At 35.9% G+C, this 19,010-nt stretch overlaps 1 protein-coding gene across 10 annotated transcripts in view; it reads right to left on the bottom strand.

Moving 5' to 3' along the window:
• SGCG (sarcoglycan gamma) overlaps positions 1–19,010 on the bottom strand; it is a 106,081-nt gene that overhangs the window by 66,532 nt on the left and 20,539 nt on the right. For 4 of the 10 annotated variants that reach the window (XM_059838747.1, XM_059838745.1, XM_059838741.1 and 1 more), the window contains 2 exons: positions 8,704–8,795; positions 6,755–6,883 (listed from right to left, as the gene is read on the bottom strand). The gene's annotated coding sequence lies outside the window, so the exon portion shown is untranslated. Of the gene's footprint in view, positions 1–6,754; positions 6,939–8,703; positions 8,796–19,010 lie in introns of all 10 variants that reach the window. The other 6 variants (XM_059838749.1, XM_059838742.1, XM_059838743.1 and 3 more) reach the window with 2 other exon arrangements.

Genomic DNA, 19,010 nt, shown 5'->3' with positions numbered 1-19,010 from the left:
TTTTTTTTTTTTTTTTTTTTTAGAAAATTGAAATAAAAATAGACAAAAGGAGGAATAGAACTAGATGTAAACTAGATGTAGAGGTTAGAGATGAAAATTAATCCTCAAGTCTTCCCTCCCTAGTTCAAGTGATTCATCGCACACATACTTTAAAAAACACAATAGAAAAATTTGACCTTGCATCTGGAAAATAACAACTGTACCTTTTTTGATAAGTCACATGTAGCTAAACTAAAGATTCAAAATTCATTTTTCAGTAGCAAGAGAAGCAAAATGCTATCCTATGTATACTGTGTCTCATTACATACTTTAAACCTCTGCCCTTTTCTGAGGAATTTTAAATGTTGATGACTACAAAATGATGTGTTCCTGTTGCTTTGCAGTCCTGCTCATAACAACTTTATTACTCATTTTTACTTACACAAGGGAAAACCCATTAAACATCTATTAGACACATAAGGACCTCATCAAAAGACTTGTATTGCAGAAGCCTTTTTTGGTTATGTTGACTCCAACTGTTTAGGCAGCAACCATCTCTAAGTTTCTTTCTAAGCAACTGTGACAAAGCAATAATGCAAGGCAAGAAACAGAAAATGAAGAACATGGAGAGTGTATAAATACTGTTTCTGATCAGTATACCAGTTCTTGGATTAAAACCTAGAAGAAAGACATAGCTGATCTTTCAGTTAATTGTAATAACAAATGAAGCATCAGCAAAATCCAAATTACCTGTTAAGTATGTAGGCATTCCAAGATAAACTGAAAGATCTGTTATTTGACATAACATATACACTCCTCGTATTTCAAAGCATTTACAAAGTATTTACTCCAAAACAGAAATCAGCAGGCATTACTAAAATTCTTAACTTTAGTTGAGAGATGATTTACTGATGTAAATCAAGTAGTATAATCTGAAATGTAGGATTTATTTTTCTTCATTTTGACGATTTCTTCATTTTAAAGATTCTAATTTGAGTAATTGGAAAACAATTCCTATTTGGACCAAATAACAAGCACATTACCTACTCCAGAAAGTATGTCTGAAGTGTCTAAAGTTATTCTTTAGGCATACATAAGAAAAGACACTAACAGAGCACGAATATAACTTGTCTTTTTAAACTTCAGTTAGACATTGTTTGTTCCTCAGATTTGGACAGTAGTGCTTGACCCATCCATCAGTTTTTGTAGCCTGAGATATTATCAGAGAACCAAGAGCTGCAAATCAGGCTTCCCTAAACTCAAATGCTGGAAAAATATGCAAGTTTCTGATGGCGAGATAAATATAAACTACACTATATCTTAGTGCCTGCAGGGTCGCCTAGTCCAGATTTGCAGTTATTTGGACTGTTCTCTACCAACTGGGTAACTAAACTCTGCCTAGGATAGATCTTGATTTCCTACTTGGCAGCTGGAGAACATTGTCACACACACTTCTGGAAGGTAATCACTTTTCAGAAAAGCTTTAGTTCAACACAAGGACAACTGAGAGATTTTTGTCAGGCCCTGGTGTACATAAGCAGAGTGCCCTCAAAGCTTTAGAATCTATTATTTCAATTTAAAGAAAATGCTGGATAAATTCAGCTGAAATTTAAAATCATCTACCACAAACTGGAGATCTCTTTTGGTACGGGAAAATAGTCTTAAAAATGTTTTTTTTTTTTTTCTTTTTAGCTGTGAATTAACAAAATATGTGATCAGATATGTAAAAATGTCTCCATATTTTAATTACAATAAAATAAACACTGTGAATATACACTTGAGGATAAGAGAAAAAGGTTAAGTAGTGAGTACACTCAAGAAATGAACACAAGATGTTTAAGTGGAGACTGTAAAATATGGGGAGAACGAGGAAGTACCTAGGGATGCTGAAGAAAGTAAAAAAAGTAAAGAAGAAAAAGGTACCAAAAGATGGAATCTTTTGATAATGTAAAGGAATATAGATTAATTTTGCTCTCTGCTGCCTTTAACTTATTTTGCATTCTAACCATTTATATGCTTTACTTACCAAACAATCCTAAATCAAAGCTTATTTTTACATATTTTTTGAATGCTAGCTTTGAATTTTTACTTGAGTTAAAGCTACTTGTTACTGGGTGTCTTAGGATTTCTGATACAGGAAGACAGTCATATTAATTTTCTCAATTTAAATAGTATTTTAGATGTTTTCAATATGACTTAATGTATACAGCTTTTTCTTCCCTAAATGTGACTAAAATCAGTTAAAACAAATCACCAAGTGTGAATCACAATACTATTAGTTCAGCAGATGTTTAACTAAAAGCAAAATCAATAAAATTAGAATATATATTTAAAAAGTAAGTACTCTTGAAGATTGTGAAAGTTGTTACTAACAGAATTTCAACAAAATATTCAATTCAGAAAGAATGGAGGATACTCAAATAAATACAGTGGTTTTATTGAATACAGCTTAGAAATGCTTTTTTCTCTGTTATGACAATACATTAATAGTCTTACACAACTTTGTCAATATATGAACTACATTTCTGATTTTGAAAGCACTATCTTCACACATGCATTGAACATAATTATCAAATGACTCATGCAATCATTCAAAATGAAATAAACTATTTTGTAATGCAGTTCTGTGTTTAAGCAAGATAACAGTTTTCAGCAGACATCATCAGTATTCTCATTAAGTGGGAAATACCTACCATAACAGAACGAAACTAGAAGTAGAATGTTACAGGGAAGAAAAGTTTTGGGGCTAGAAAAAAAAATCTTTTCTTATACTAAACAGAAGGGCTGAAAATAAGGCAAGCTTTTTGGTGTACAGGCTACATCAGGTCTGTTTGAGCATTTGAGACTAGAAAAATAGCCTGAAAAGTAGCATGGGCATCACAGGACTACCAGGTCTTTTCTTGCTCATGTTGCCCACCCTACAAAGGGTTTGGCCCCACCTCCATAAAATTCTATGCCACACCCATCCATACTACATAAACTTGGCTCTGAGTACCCTCTAGGTAAACTTGGACCACTTCAGCCCTCAAATACGACTTTTTGTAGCACCAAAATATGTGCTGGAAGTCTTGGGGTGTACTGCAAAGGCACAATGTGTATCAGGACACTGTCAGATGAATGTTGAGGGAACAAACCTGACACTACCCTCTCAGCCTCAACTGTGCTGGCTTTTGGGATTGTTCACTTTCTTGTTTGGCACTCAGGCCAAACTCAAATCAGCCTCTTCTTCCTTCACATACTGAAATCAGTCTTATAATTTTATTATCCTACAGTGAAAGCTTTTACTCAGGAAATCAATTACAGCAACCTTTTCTGCCAGGCACACAAATATCCTCCTGTGGCTTTTCAGCTCATAGGGAATGCTCATATTAAAGTAATACTCACTGTCATTATTTTGGCTTTAAGTTCTGAATCCATCTATTTCCTTTCTTGTATTTCCAAGTAAAAGTAAAATATTACAGTTAATTCTCATTGATTTACAGCAACTTTACATGGCCTGAGAATACTGCCAGCTACCAATCTCACATATTTATTAAACTGTGATGCCCTCTTCTAAGAACTCTGAAGCACTGCTGATTGGACCAGCTAGTAATACAGCCAGGTGACTAAACAAAATCAGTAGGTAATTAATAATAACAATAAAGCGAATAGTCATGAAAATCTGAATAAATTCTGACAATCCTAGAAAAATGGGCTGCAATGGACCTCTGGAGATTATCTGTTCCAGTTCAAAGCTGGACTGGAAGAGGACTTTGGAAGGAGTTTGATATCTAAAGTGTTGCTAATGTAGCCTGATCTGTGGTTAGGGTTCATTACCATAGCTTTGCTCTACTGACTCAGCTTCATTTCAGAGCATTTATTTTTTAAGAAACTCTTCTATTTTATTCTGTTTTCAGCAGTCTGAAGTCACCAGGACACGTGTTTTATTTAATTATTACTGCCTCTCACTTAAAATCCTTTTCCTCAAAATTGAGGAAATTGGGTGCAGTGGAACTTTGCAGGTATGTCTACTTCCATCAGGAGCCCGCATTCTCTCAGAAAGGTCTAACAGCTTGGAAATTCAAGGTAGGACCTACGTGAAACTTTAATGTGTACAGGCTGTTGTACTCTACACAGTCAGCCTTTTCTGAAAGCCACTAGTATCCACAACTAATAAAGCAACGATGCAAAAAGTCTGTATAAAATTTAGTATCTGGCACTTGGAATACTGGGGAAAGGTAAGGTGAAGCAAAGGTACTGAAACTTCTCAGAGCACTGACAGCACAGCAAATAAAAGGGGAGGAACTGAAGAGGTTTAACAGTCATTACTGCAAGATGATTCCATCCCTACATCCCTTTACTGAAAGTACATATATACCTGATTCTTACAGGCAACCTTCAGGATATACATATCCACAAACAAACATACACCTTATTGAAAAGCATGTGTTTTATGGCTGCCACCAGCATTATCCAACACTTCAGTACATACCACACTCCATTAAAAAAATATTTATGTATTTTAGTTTATATTTCTCTTCACAGTCTTATACAGACTTCATCCACCACAGAAACATAACCAACCATGGCATGAAATGCAGCAGCTGTTTAACAGCTTTTGGCAGATATACAGAAAGGTTTAATGAGAAGACTGGCCCAGGTAGCTAAAGCTAAGATGAATTAAATAGTGAGAATACTATTACCCAAGGTGAAAATTTGACCAGGATATTAAATTAACCTGATATCAAAATTGCCATGATGCTTTTAGCCTGGTTTAATAAATAAAAAAGCAACCAAACCCTACATCAATGTCTAAACCATCTGTCTCCCATTCATTTTCTCTTCCTCCTTCAATAGCCTTTGAGTTTCTTGGCCAATTTCAACAAAATTCAGCAGACAAGCAGATGCCTCAAATACTACTTTCCTGCAAACTGCCTGAAAATGAGATAACAGAGAAAATAAGAACCCCTGTTTATGTCTTTACTGAGGGACTGCAACGGGCATGAAGACCTTTTAAAATATCAGAAAACTGATGTGAGAAAAAGACCTTGTAAACGTCTCTGTTACAAAAAATCTTCAGTCACTGCTTGTTAAACATGTAAGAGAATCAACTCTGAGAAATAAGTCCACAGGAAATCCAGCTTACTTAATTCCAAGTCATGAAAATAATTAAAAACAGTAAGAGGTTAGGACCTGGGATTTGTATTTCACGTACAAGGCATTTCTTACCACAGGAAGGAAAAAAATCTCATGAGGCTATTCAAGCAAGAAGATCTTTGTACACATAACTTTATCTGCCTTATGATTATGAAAAAAACTTAAAATACAACATGCTTTAAACCACCGAGTTTTCAACCAGGAAAGAGCTGCATGATGTTAGAAAAAGCATGAAGGTTTGGAAAAGAGATTTTAAGTAGTTCCCTCTAATGCTGGGCTTAATTTAGACTCTTTTATTTTTAATTTAACCCCATGCACTTGTTGCTGTCCTTTGGTGGTATTCTAGGAGCATTTTTTCTTCATTACATAGTAGAAAGGAGGGTATATCTAACAGAACATTTGTTTAGAAGATAAACAGAAATCCATCTCAGCCAAAGTGGCATCATTTGTGACTATCACAAACAAAACTTCCAAAATCTTTACTCATGGCAAACTTCCAGAACTTCCTGGTACAAAGTTCCTACAGTTCATTCAAATGGACTACTCACTTGAAAGTGGCTGTGCAGACCAAAATTCATCTCTCCAAACACAGACAACATCAGTCACACTTACCTAGGTGCCATCCACAGAAAATGGAGATAGACACTTCTTGGACATGATTCACGTCCTCCTCAAGTAGGAGGAGATTTCAGACAGATACAGTAAAAACACCCATATCTCAGTAAAAGCAGCCTAGCTGACTGGTGTTGATGCACTAAAATCACATTCCTACACTTTGGCAATATCCTGTTTTAGGAACTTACGTGCTCAATCAGATTCATGATTAAGTATGCAGTGCAAGCACCTGTTGGTGGCAAGACACCAAGTATCATCCAGTAAATCATTTGATAATGAGTGAGTAATCCACTGATAACTAGTTGGTAATTTTCTTTCAGTAAGAGAAATTATCCACAAGAAAATGTATTTGAATTCAAAGAAATTACAAACTTGCAAAACGAGTTCAGTACACAGATAATTATATGCCCTATATTAATTTAAGTATGCTTCACAGAAGTTAGAAATAATTTGGTAACAATTCCTCAGGTGGGAGGAATTTTTATTATACGATCAAGCCAAAAAGAAGTGTTCAGCAGAACCATGGATCCATTCTTGACTAAATTTAACTTTTGATATGTGATAAATAAACTGAGAGAAATCTACAGCTACAAGCGTCAGAGGCTTACTACTGCAAATCAGATATTTATGTAAGTACAGTCCTGCACTTTTACAGTAACATGATACCATAAAAGATTTAAGTTACTAAACTTAAAATTTCTAATTTAGCTTCTTAATATTGAAAAAGTGCAGGTTTAAACTATGTAACTTTTAATTGTAAAAACAAGTATAAATAAACTATCTGAATAGAAAATAGCAATTGTAGTTAAAAATGAACACATAATTTAGGCCCTAAAATAAATCATATAAGCATCAAATGGTCCTTAAATAAGGACAAAACCAGTCTGAAATACTGCACAGAAACTTAGAGAAGAAACTCAATACAGCCATGTAACAAGTAAAGGATAAACAAAAAGAATTCATTTGTTAACATGCCAATGTTTTAAAACAGATATAAAAATAAATTTTAAAAATTGTTACTTACCTTAGAGATTTGAAACAATGTGGACTTGTGAAAAAACTACAAGCGGTCTCTTTCCAAGAGAGAATTGTCTAACTTTTCCACTACTTTCAGATCTGGAGTGGAAGATATTTTAGGTCTGGCCAAATATCACTGGAAGAAAATTCGTTCACATGTTTGGCTACGTTTTGCATTCCATCCTGTTGCTCTGGCACACAGACACAGCTAATTATAATCTGTGACATAAGCGGTTAATTCTCCTGCTAAAACAGTTGTGTACTGACTCCAGAAATGAACTTATGGTAAGACATAACCAATCCATAATGTGCACTGAAATCACTCAGCCTGTCATGTAACGCCAACTTCTTTATTAAAATCTGAGAATGTAAGCACTCCATAGAACCTGCATGTAAAAACCATTATCAGAGCTGGCTGCTAACAGCACTCAATGCAAAATTAGAAACAAAAAAGACTTCTGCTTTCTTTCATGAAACTGTATGTAATATCCCAACTGAATTTTAAGAGTTCATTTTCTGAAAACTTCTCATTTTAATGTTAACATCATTCTAGCTATAATATATACTGTCTGGCATATAAAAAAGGAAATACAGGCATTGTAATATACCTATAATAGCACTTATAAATTTTATACAAGAACCATACTAACAATTACCAATCTTTCCAAGAAGTTAAGCCTATCTTGGTATCTAAAACACAGATGCATATATATGCATAGACACACACATAAATACTAGGAGCTATATAAAAAAAAGATGCTTATATTACATATTTTCAGATTTCCGACATTATAGGAGTTCTAAGACATCCTTTTTTTTTTTTTTTTTTTTTTTTTTTTTTTTTTTTTTTTTTTTTCCCCCAAGTCTCATTAAAGCTTTGAGCTCTCAAGTGCAGAAAAAGAATTCTGGTCTGGCACTGCTTACATTACACTACCTAAACAAACATTGACCAGCAGACTTCTTGTTCAACCTCAGATATGTTAGAATCTGTGCCAGTAGCTTTCCACAATTTAGAAAGCATTAAAATATACATATGTAAGATTTACAGAGTAAAAGGCTTGTGCTACATGAAGCATTGCAATCATCACCCACGTTCGGACAGTCTCATTTCTCAAAGCACTACGTTTCCTTTTTCTCAGCCTTGTGCTCACACTGTCATCACGCTTTAGAAGACAAAGCTATCACACATTTAACAGCTGCAGATCATAAATTTAGGACAGACACAAATCCAGCTGACCACAGGCTTACAAGAAACTTTTTTCCTTTCATTAGGTCTGTGGCCATAAATCCGTTATCAGACTCTGTTTACATATACAAATGGTGTTCTTTTCTCTGCAAAGAAATTAATTCACTGGTATCTGCCAAAAATGACAAATATTTCCAATAAAAATATTCATCAATAGTTTTAAAACAGAATTTGTATTTAATCTCAGGGCTGTATGAAAGAAAGTGTGAGGAAAGCATTTGTACGTTGTGTTAATACCAAAGCTTTTCTTTAATTGAAATTCCTTTTAAGTAGTAGAGGAAGAAGCCTATAAATGATGGGAGAGTTTTGAAAGGTTCATTATTTAGTCATTCTTTAGGTAATTGGGTATTCATGTCTTGGGATTTTCTGCAAAATCTTTTGCACATTCTTGGACAAAATCAGAGGATCAGATAAAACTGGGTACATGACCCTCAAAACCCCAATGCTTTTAACTGCATTTATAGCATGTTTTCTTTTGTAATTTGCAATTATTTGATTTCTAAACATATAAAAAAGATTGACTAACATAGTGCCTAGCTATTGAAAGATTAGATCCTATCACCCAGTAGCTCTCTTTATGACAGAACTTTGTGCTATTTTCCATATATGATTTCTCTTCACTAGTCTAGATGTCTCCTTTGTCCTGCTCTTCCACATAACTAATTTCTGCAAAGTTAAAACTTGAAAAAATGAAAAGAACAAATAAATACCTCAGTTAGTAACTTCTGAAGTTCTCATGAAGTAGGACTGAAGCAAGAGCAACTGTCAGTGAGTTCTGTACCATCTGAAGGCAGCTGTCCTCCTATTTAAATGCACAGAAGAGAAAGAGAAATCAAAATTTTGCTTGAGTATGGAGAAAAAATAAGATATATTCATGAGCTGCCCTCCTGACAACATCTTACAAGCATGATAGGCCAAAATTCACTCAGCTTAAAACTGTGACACAAACAAATGAAACTCTGCACACCCAAGAGCTGTTTGGACTGCAAATGTTCATGATAGCAGAGTTTACAGTAAATGCAAAATAAACATTAGTCAAAAATCTATGGGCAAATTAATATATAACTTTTTTTTTCAACTATAAGATTCCAATCCATTAGTATAATGAACAACAAATTCAGTTATGGGGTTACATTGCATTTGTACAAAATCTAAATCTTTCTCCCCCTCCCCCCTAATTTTCTATATAGTTCAAGAATGCTGAAGAATGATTCTTCACTCCAAAACTGAAAACTTCCTTTTCAATTGGATTTTGAAAGTCAATGGCTGATGACTTAGTCCTGGAAAGGGAACTAACATATTTATCTTCCACATTGTCAGAGTCCACCCATACCAGCACCTGACTAACTAGAAACACTTGCAAACTCATCTCAGGAGAAAAATCCAACAGAAATGATGGTTTCAATATTCTGTTACTTTAACCGACTTTTTCCCTCTCTCTTTTTTTTTTTTCCCCCCTAACAAACATTTGATGTATGACTGTAAGATTTCGAGAACATCTGCTTATTTCTCAAAGTACAAAACAACACGGTGGTGGAGAAGACACTATCAGGAATCAGTTTAAGTAATTCATCCAACTAGAAAGGACATAGAAGACATTTGGTCCTGTCAGATATTTTTCAAGTCTGTGAGATGTTTAAAGACCGTGATAAGCAGTAGAAAGCAAAGGGTATTTAAGGGTGATAAGGATTTGGTAAGCAAAGGGTATTCAGGAAACAAGACTATTCTAGCCTGTGTAGGAAATGGAATTTATCTGAAATACTGTGATTATGTGGAAAACACTAAAAATAACTAAAATTAGGTTGTACCAATGTGTAACTCCAGATGATAGCTGAGATCTTTTTCAACCTAAAAGATTTTACGAAACAGGAGTTTTGAGATATGAAATCATAAAAGATACCTTGGTAAAGGTTCAGAAAGGTCAAGTAGTATAGCAAAAGCAAATTTAAAGATAAAATGGCAGAAACCTTGGGAAAAAAAGTACGAATGCAAAACCAAAAATTAACCAAATTCCAAAACAGCTAAAGTGGGGGATAACTGTAATAATGCCCAGAAAATATTAATAAGTAATTATTTACCAGAAATCTCTGGACTACCAATAACAGAGGAGAAATGCCCAAGTATTCTCTATTCTCGTTCTTGGGCATTTTAGTTACTCATGAGCTTGAATAATGATGCCACAGAAAAAGGACCTTTTCAAAAACTATGTCTTCCTGTTCTCCTGACTTCCCACTATGTTAGAAACTCCACTGCAATGGTACCAAGCAAGATACCAAGCAAGAAGTGTTGGATAGAATTTCTAGTGTTTCCCTCCAAGGCATTTTGAATTGGCTATGTTTAATGTGCTTTTTAAATGTTTAAGGGATAAGACAGCTGTTCATTTACTGACAGATTGAGACCTTGCCTCCTCCTAAGGACAGGGCTATGGTGAATATTTAAAATGGGATGTAATCTTCTAAAACTGAGCAAAAGAGTGAGCCAAAAGATCCTTATATCTTTCCCATATAAAGAGAGAGAAACACTTGAAAGCTACTCTTACATCAGTTAAATCTACAAAATGCAATTGTTTTAAAGAGTTACAAAGTGGAGAATACTCCAGTAGGAACCTTCTAAAATATAAACGTATGACCAAAGATATAAGGCTTTAAGGGAGATCTGCCTAGCCCATTCCATTACATGATATTTACAAGGAGGTTCAAAACAGCTTTGAAACTTGGAATATCTATGTTTCATTAGAGAATGAACAATAAACTAAAAGAGAAAAATCTGAAAAGAAGTATGCAAGACAATATGAAAATCAAAGAACTTTTAAGTATCCAACTGCCCTGTGTGTCAGTGCACGGCAGGTCTGGTTTCTAGGGACTTTTTTCATCTGTGAGCACCAACTGGCTGTGGGTCTGTTGTCTGATCACCCCAAAAGTGTTTCAATCGCTGCTTCAGCTGTTAGGTTTCTGTTCCTTGCTGCCACACGTCTTTTTTCAAACCCATTTTTTAATGTGTTCTGTCACCTTTCCTCCCCAGTACACTCAGTAGGTTCAGAAGAAAAATCTTTTTTGTTCATTGTTCACCGGCTCTACTCAATTTCTTTTCAAATTCACGTATACACAAAATTGATTTAAACAGAACTGTTTCAAACTGTCAGAGGGCTAGTTAAGGTTTTTTTGTGGGGGGAAGGATGTGTTAAATGGTATCTTTCACTTGGATTGCATCTTCACACACTCTGATTAAAAAAGATTTCATTTCTGTGAGTATAATTCTGCACGAACCTTTAAAGAGATTACATAGTGAAGCAACAAGTGAAGAGCTGCATGTGTACTCTGTGCTCACCATTGTACTCTGTGCAAAGATGAGCCTGCCAGCTGCCCTGGAGTATAGGTAAGTAGGGATAAATTTATCTTTTAAGAGCAAACAAGAAAGCTCACATTTGTAGACCCTTCCAAAGAGCCAGCTGAAAAGATTAATTTGGAGTCTACACCTTATGCAGACTGGAAGACACAATTAAGTGACCTTGCTATAGCACAACCTTAAAAGCAGAAAAAGTTGCCTAACTAAGTATATCCAGGAGGAAAAACCCCACCAAACACTAAATGTCGAAGCAGATTTGTAATGATTTTGTCCCGTTGCATTGTTGGTATAATTCAAGCATTCTCCTAAGCATAAAGTGCAAATACTGTTAGCTTGAGGAAGTTAATTGTTAGCTTTTTCTCAAGAAAGAAACCAGAAATGCTTTTTCTTTGGTATACTTACCAAAGCATACAGAAACATATACTTTGGTTCATATGAAACTCACAAATATTCTGGACAGGAGGGTGGATCAAAGCACTTTTTAATAGGTGTGCTATTTTGTGCACTGGGATTTTTATTTTAGGATATGATTCATTGCGCACCTACTCACAGCTCCATCAGCAAGCACTCTGTGACAGACAGAATAGTGTATTTACAATTCTATTCCATACAGTATGTCAAATCACTTCTACAACAGACGTCAGCAGCACTGACAAGCAACAGAGAACCACATTTCATGTTCTCTGGTCATAACATTATATACATTATATCTGGTCATAACATAACATCCTCTTACATTATCTGGTCTTTACTAAAAACAAAACCAAAACCCCAAATGCTCTAAATGTCCAGAGCAGGATGGTCTAGTCTGCCTTGGGATATCTGAATTCTGAGGCATTCAAGTGAAACACATGGCTATCACTCAGTACAGCTGGCTGTATGAAACAGAAAATGGAGTGACTGTCCCTCCATGGTAGAACGAGTTTGTTAGGTCTTTGAAGCCCTGCCTCTGTACCCATATTCTCATATCACATAATGGCTTGTACAGATACAAAACCTAAAGAATATAATGATTTTAACATTCTCTTTTTCTTTCTTCCTATTTATTTTATCTTCTTGAATTTTTCTTGCTTCCTTCCCTACTCACTGACAGAAAGAGCAGAAGTACTGGTAATCAAGAGATATAAAAGTCTGCCATTCTATTATTAAATGTTATATTTCAGTAACATAGCATATATTTAAGTCTGAGAAAGCAAGCTTTTATCTAATTTGCATTTGAAACAAAAGCACATAAAGGACATAAAACTCTGTTTAAATACAGTTATTCAGTGTCTACTTATTAGTTACAATAGTATTCTCATTCAGTACCACTATGCATCTTCCCAGAAAGAAAAAAAAGACAGCTTAGGCACACAAGAAAAATGACTCCAGTTTCAAAAGATTTAGAAGAAGACAAGTGAAACCATGGAAATTACACAGAAATTCTGGCTCTAGCCAGAACCTTATAACAGGAACCATTGTCCCAGAACTTGTGCCCTGACAGACCCAATGCTCAGAATTTAGTGGATTCTAATTTTATATTTGGAGCAATTGACTATTAAATTATGGAAGGAATCTGCATTAGTTTAATTTTCTTAAAACTTCAGTCTTCAGTAAAAATGATAAAAAGATTGAAATCTATTTAATACTGTAAAAATACAGTATTAAAACAGCACTTCTTCCTTGTTAAACAAGAGGGAAAAGTTATTTTAGGATGATCATACTACAGACCAGCATGTATGCTCAAAGAAAGAGACTAAGTAAGACTGGCTGTTTAGTATAAATAAATGAACACATTCTTAACAATTTGTTATGAGGCCTGAAGAGAACGTCTTTAAGTTCTTTTGTCGCACAAGTTCAGCTCACAAAATATCAAAAGTAATTGCAAAAAAAACCCCAAGGAATCAATGTCTTGCAGTCAATGTGGGAAAAGCTTTTATCCAATACTGATTATCTCCTGTGGTTTTTTTTGGTAGCCAAGAAAAAGCAATGTTCCCAAAGCATTTTACTTTTCCTTTAAAACTATGCTATAAAATGCTGAATGATTAATGATTTTTCCTTTACAAGTTCCCATTGTAAAGCTGTTCTGAAGTAGATTACTATTAATTTTGCAATCAAAATCATGCTACACCCTATGACTCACTAAAAGAATGCCAGGGAAAAAAAGCCCTAGCATTCTAAAATGCCAGAAATGGGGTGGAGGGTGAGAAAAGGCACAATAAAAAGCATTTTCCGTGCTACAGAGTAAAACAGCCTAAGCTCCAGATATATTAGGGCTATTATTCTGGAAACTAGAAGTATACAGTATTTTATAGCATTTCTATTTTTGACTGCGAAACTGAGTCTCTCACTTTTAAATTCCCAAGAAATAGTTAACACATGTACCGGGGAGGTACAGAGTCAACCCAGCAAAACAGTTCACACCTGGAAGGCCTGGGCAATGGTTGGTTAACAAAACACAGTTACGCACTGGGTTTGCATGAACAGCTTTACATAGCTTTACAGAACCTCCTCCCATGTTCGACAGAGCCAATGCCAGCCAGCTCCAAAAGAGATGCGCTGCTGGCCAAGGCTGGCCCAATCAGGAATAACAGTAATGCCTCTGGCATAACATATTTATGAAGGAAAAACCAGTTATTGGGCAGATGTAACTGTGACCAAAGAGTAGTGTAGTGAATATATGGGAGAGGAACAGCCCGGTGGACACCAAGGTCAGTGCAGAAGGAGGGCAGGAGGTGCTCCAGGCACTGGAGCTGAGATTCCCCTGCAGCCCTTGGTGCAGACTGTGGTGAGGCAGCTGTACCCCTGCAACACAGGGATGCAGAGATCCACCTGGAGTCCATGGAGGAGACCACACTGGAACAGGTGGATGGATGCCTGAGAGGAGGCTGTGTAACCCCATGGGAAGCCCATGTTGGAACAGGCTCCTGGCAGGCACCTGCAGACCCGTGGAGAGAAGCGTCCATGCTGGAGCAGGTTTCCTCGTAGGACTTGTGACCCTGTGGGAGATCCGTGTTGGAGCAGGCTGGGCCGAAAGGACTGCACCCCTTGGAAGGGTGACCCACACTGCAACAGTTTGTGAAGAACTGTTGCCCCTGGGATGGACTCACGTTGGAGAAGTGCATGGAGAACTGTCGCCTGTGATGGGAGGGACCCCGCACTGGAACAAGGGAGACCGTTCTCCCTAAGCAGTGGCAGGAACAACATGTGATGAACTAACTGTAACCTCCATTCCTATCTCCCTGTACTGCTAGGAAGGAGGAGGTAGAGATGAGAAGGAGGGAGAGGTAGGGGAAGGTGTTTTTAAAATTTGGATTTTTTTCTCATTAACCTGCTCTGATTTTATTGGTAATAAATTCAGTAATATCCCCAAATCAAGTCTGTTTTCCCCATGACGGTATTTGGTGAGTGATCTTTCCTGGTCCTTATCTCAACCCATTAAACCTTCATTATATTTTCTCCTCCCCAGTCCAGATGGGAAGAGAAGAGATAGAGCAGCTTTGGTGGGTGCAGGGCATCCAGCCAGAGTGAACCCACTACACATTAAAAATTGAAACGTAACTGATTTCCCCAGATCACTCCATGAAGAATCTGTACTGAGCCATATTTAAGAATGCAAGACCAAAGTACTTAATTCAGAGTCACTTTTCTGGATCAAGATGATTGTCTTCATCAGGCGGACAAAGGAAGCTCAGCACTTAGCTCAGGAGTTTTTACCTCTTCTAATGTTTCTAAGAAGACAAAAAGAAACCCTATGCAAAGGAAGCAGAAAATGGACAATCAATTCTTCTTATCAACCACCATAACAAAATAGCAATTTCTACTCCTGCTTTCTGTGGAAAAAGAAATTGAACAGCCCTTAAAGAGCAAAAGTAGAAGGGAAGCCAAAATAATTTTTAAGAATCTGGTTTGACATTGTGAACTTGTATTGAAGCAGAGCCTTAGTACCAAAGGTTAAGTCGCAGGTCTTGATCTCTTTGAGCTACCATTCATAAAAAATACCATAAAAATAACAATAATAATGTCGTTAGTATACCCAACTATCTGTTTGCCCTACTGAGATTTTAGCTTTGCCAAAATGTGAACAGAAAAATTAGGCACATGAGAAGTGAATTTAATTAGGATCTTGCCATCTGGCATAAGCAAGCAAATGTTAAGTGGCGCCCTTTTAATATGAAGAAACTATAATCAACAAGGGAATAGACTATAAGCTATTTCCTGTTTGATTGAAATGCTTAAATTAACTATGGGAATAGTGTAATTATCTAGTATTTTGAAGGGTTATCCTTGAGGCTGAGCTGCAGGCAACCACAGCAAGCAGAGTAACCATAGTGGAAGTGTTGACTTAAAATTGACAGATTTAAACTGATAAATTTTGGCAGTCTTTAAGAATATGACATCCCAACTTATTGAGCAGAGTTTCAATATACTTACAAAATAAAGTGATGCATCAGTTTAAATAAGAAATATAGTAGTGCTATCTGGAGCAATGTTTATTACAATATGGCATTCCATTCTAACAGGCTGTTTTGAAAAATAATAAATGATAGAGAAAAAACTAGTATGGAAATAGACAAGAAAATGAAATAGGTTCTACTCGGCTGCTCTAGTTCTGCAGTTTGTTTGATTTTAGTTAGAAACATTATTACCAAATGCCCAAGTTTCTCCTCTAGTGAACCTGTGATACATAACAGTTTCACAATTACTAGTCAATGTAATTGACTAGTAGGGAATACATTCATTTTAACCATAATCAGAATGTATGGTTAAAAGTCTTTTCCCCTGTTATTTACTCAAAACATTTAATGTCACATCTTTACTTCTCACACTTCACTGGCTTTGCATCAGCTGAAGTGACAACAGCTGCATCCTAGTTGGTATGATCATCTCATTTACTGTCTGGATAACTACACAAACAGGCTGCTTCATTTTCAGCTGTGCAGTCAAATACCCAATCCATCGACTGTTAGAAAATGAGCACAAAGCCAAGGCACAGATCAGCCCCTCCAGCAGAAAACAACTTCCAGAAATTCACTGTCCATTTCCTAAGATAAAGGTGTCTGATCATCTCCAACCTACTGTGATGACTGACAATTCCCCTTGAGGGTGGGCTGTCACACCTACTCTGTTATGGCGTATTAATCCAGCAGATAAGCACCAAGACCAGTCTAAAAGTACATCGTTCTAGTCAGCTGTTGTACAAAACTGAATGGACCCCTTCATGCACAGTATAACTAGCAGCATACTCAGTTTAACCATGTCTTAGAATCATCTCTTCTTTTTCTAGCACTTTCTAAGGAAGTATCCTTGATATTTCCTAGAATATTGACAGGTAGAGGTCTTAGAGGATAGCCAGAAATATACTAGTAGTCAGTGCGAAGCCTTAGAGATTTTCAGAATGTGTACATATATTTGGGGCTCTTTCTCTTTAATTGCCATTGTTAGACTTTATAATTAACTATTTTACTTGCCTCATAGGAAGCTTAGAATCTGATTCTGAGCTTGGCAAAACCATCAATACCAGAGCACTTCATTTTTATATTCCCAAGGAATTTCTACTTCTCTACAATGTGTAGACACTTGATGTACTTCTCTTTCCTCATTAACTTTGCTTGACGTGCTTAGATTTTAAGCTTGTCCTTAAGTCAAGGGCATCTTGCTTTACTGTCAATACCTAGCAGTTCTTATTTCTTATACAATTTACTGCTCCTTGTCTGTCTTCAATATAATATTCCCAAAAGAATAAAAAAATCAATGAAGATGCATTTTAAAAACAGATATAAAGCCTAATACATTCAAGGTGCACGTGAAAATACTTTCAGGTATCTCTCAAAACTTCCCCACAATTCTCTACTGCTTGCCACAGGACTGAGCAAATGGACAGGATAGCAGTTTTGTTTGCTACTGAAATTGTTTGGAGAAAAAAGGTCTGGTCAAGACTAAATTCAGATTTTCTCCTGAGAATGGCATAGGAAGAGAAGCAATATTTTTGGATATTTGTGTTCTCCTTACATTTTTAAGACTGAATCAAGGAGGAATTGGCACTTTGACACCTGAGGCTAGAAGAGAAGTTGCCTCCAGCCATAGTGATTTTCATGACAGCTTTCCTGGGCATGTTGTTAGCTGAAGACTGGAAAGTCAGAGAAGACAGACACTGAGTGTTGCATTTGTGATATTTAGCATCCAACAGCACATAGGAATAATCTTCCTGTAATGATATGGATACCCAAGAGACTGAGAAAAAGTGAAGACAGTGACTCACATTCAGGTTACACATTCAGGAACTGGAAGGAGTTGAATGAAAATGTGTTTGCACTGTTGCTAGGGAAGTTGTTTAATCCTTGGAGCAGATTGTAACAATGCTTCATGTAAAGGCCATGCATTGAGAGACCAGGATGAGCAGCTGGTAAAGTACTGGAGGAAAGTTTGACCTTTACTCTGAGAGAAACTAACAGAGGAAATCCCACAGAAGACAGACCTGAACAATGAAGGAGCATTTTGAGGCTGCTGGTTAAGTAAAAAATCTGCAATAGAAAGATACCACTTCTTCTCTTGATGCTTCATGTGCACGTTACAGGTTAAGGAGAGAACAGCCTTTAAGATGTAAAAGACTACCTCTGTGAGCAACAAAACTGTACACACTGAACATTTTCCAGCAGCAACTTCCACGAAGTGACACAGGAAATTAGTATACTCTTTGAATCATACAATATAACCTCTACAGAACAGGTCAAAAGACAAAGAGATTCTTCTACATTAAATTGTATCTCTTTGCTCAAGTAGCATTTTATATCCTCATACATTGCAAGGATCTTGTCTTCACTGCAAGTGAAGTCTTCACTTGTCTTTCACTGCAAAAGAATAGACTGGGCTTTGTTTTATACCATTATTTCTACATGCAGCATATTCTTATAGTAAGTCTATACCTTAGGTCACTTGCTTTGTTTTCAAGCAATCAACATTTGAAACAATGATTTGTACATGGTCTATACATTGTCAAATAACTCCATTTAAAATCTTCTTATAGCAGTACAGATCATCAGGTAATTTGCATTTGTTAATGGTAGTATGGTTAAAAAATGGAGAAAGTACATCAACCTAATTCATATTTATATGAGTGTTATACACTCATTTATAATTTAAAAAAAAAACAACATAAATAACAGAAAATATTTTGGGCTACATAAATTTTTAAATGGCATATTCAGAAACTTCAAAATTAAATATGACAAGAAAAGAGATTCATAGTCCAACTTCCATGCTTAGTAAACAGTAAAATTTACATGCTTACTTATACTCCTCTGTGAAAAATATAACTACCTTAAAATACTTTTTTTTCAAATATTTTACTGGAAATGCCATATAAAATCAACTACTTGTTCTGTGTAGGCCCAGGGATCAGATCCAGCGGACGGCAAAGGCCCTGATTAGCAAGATAAGGTAAAAAATAACAAGACAAATAGATGGACACATGGTAACTAATAGTGTGTCAAGTTCTTCTGAACTAAAATGACCTTATACTTATTTTTCATTCCCAAAAGGTAACTAAGCATAAATGAGCTTTGGTTTATTTTTTTTTTTTTCCTACTGAAAGAGTAATTATAATTAACAATGCAGAGAAGGTTCTGTATCACTTTCTCAGAATCACCAACAATTTCAAACTTTGAGATACATATTTAATGTGCCTGGTGCA

This window comes from Haemorhous mexicanus, chromosome 2, assembly GCF_027477595.1.
Source record: "Haemorhous mexicanus isolate bHaeMex1 chromosome 2, bHaeMex1.pri, whole genome shotgun sequence".
NCBI classification, from domain to species: domain Eukaryota; kingdom Metazoa; phylum Chordata; class Aves; order Passeriformes; family Fringillidae; genus Haemorhous; species Haemorhous mexicanus.
Note: the sequence above shows the minus strand (reverse complement) of the source record. Positions and strands in the feature narration are given on the sequence as shown.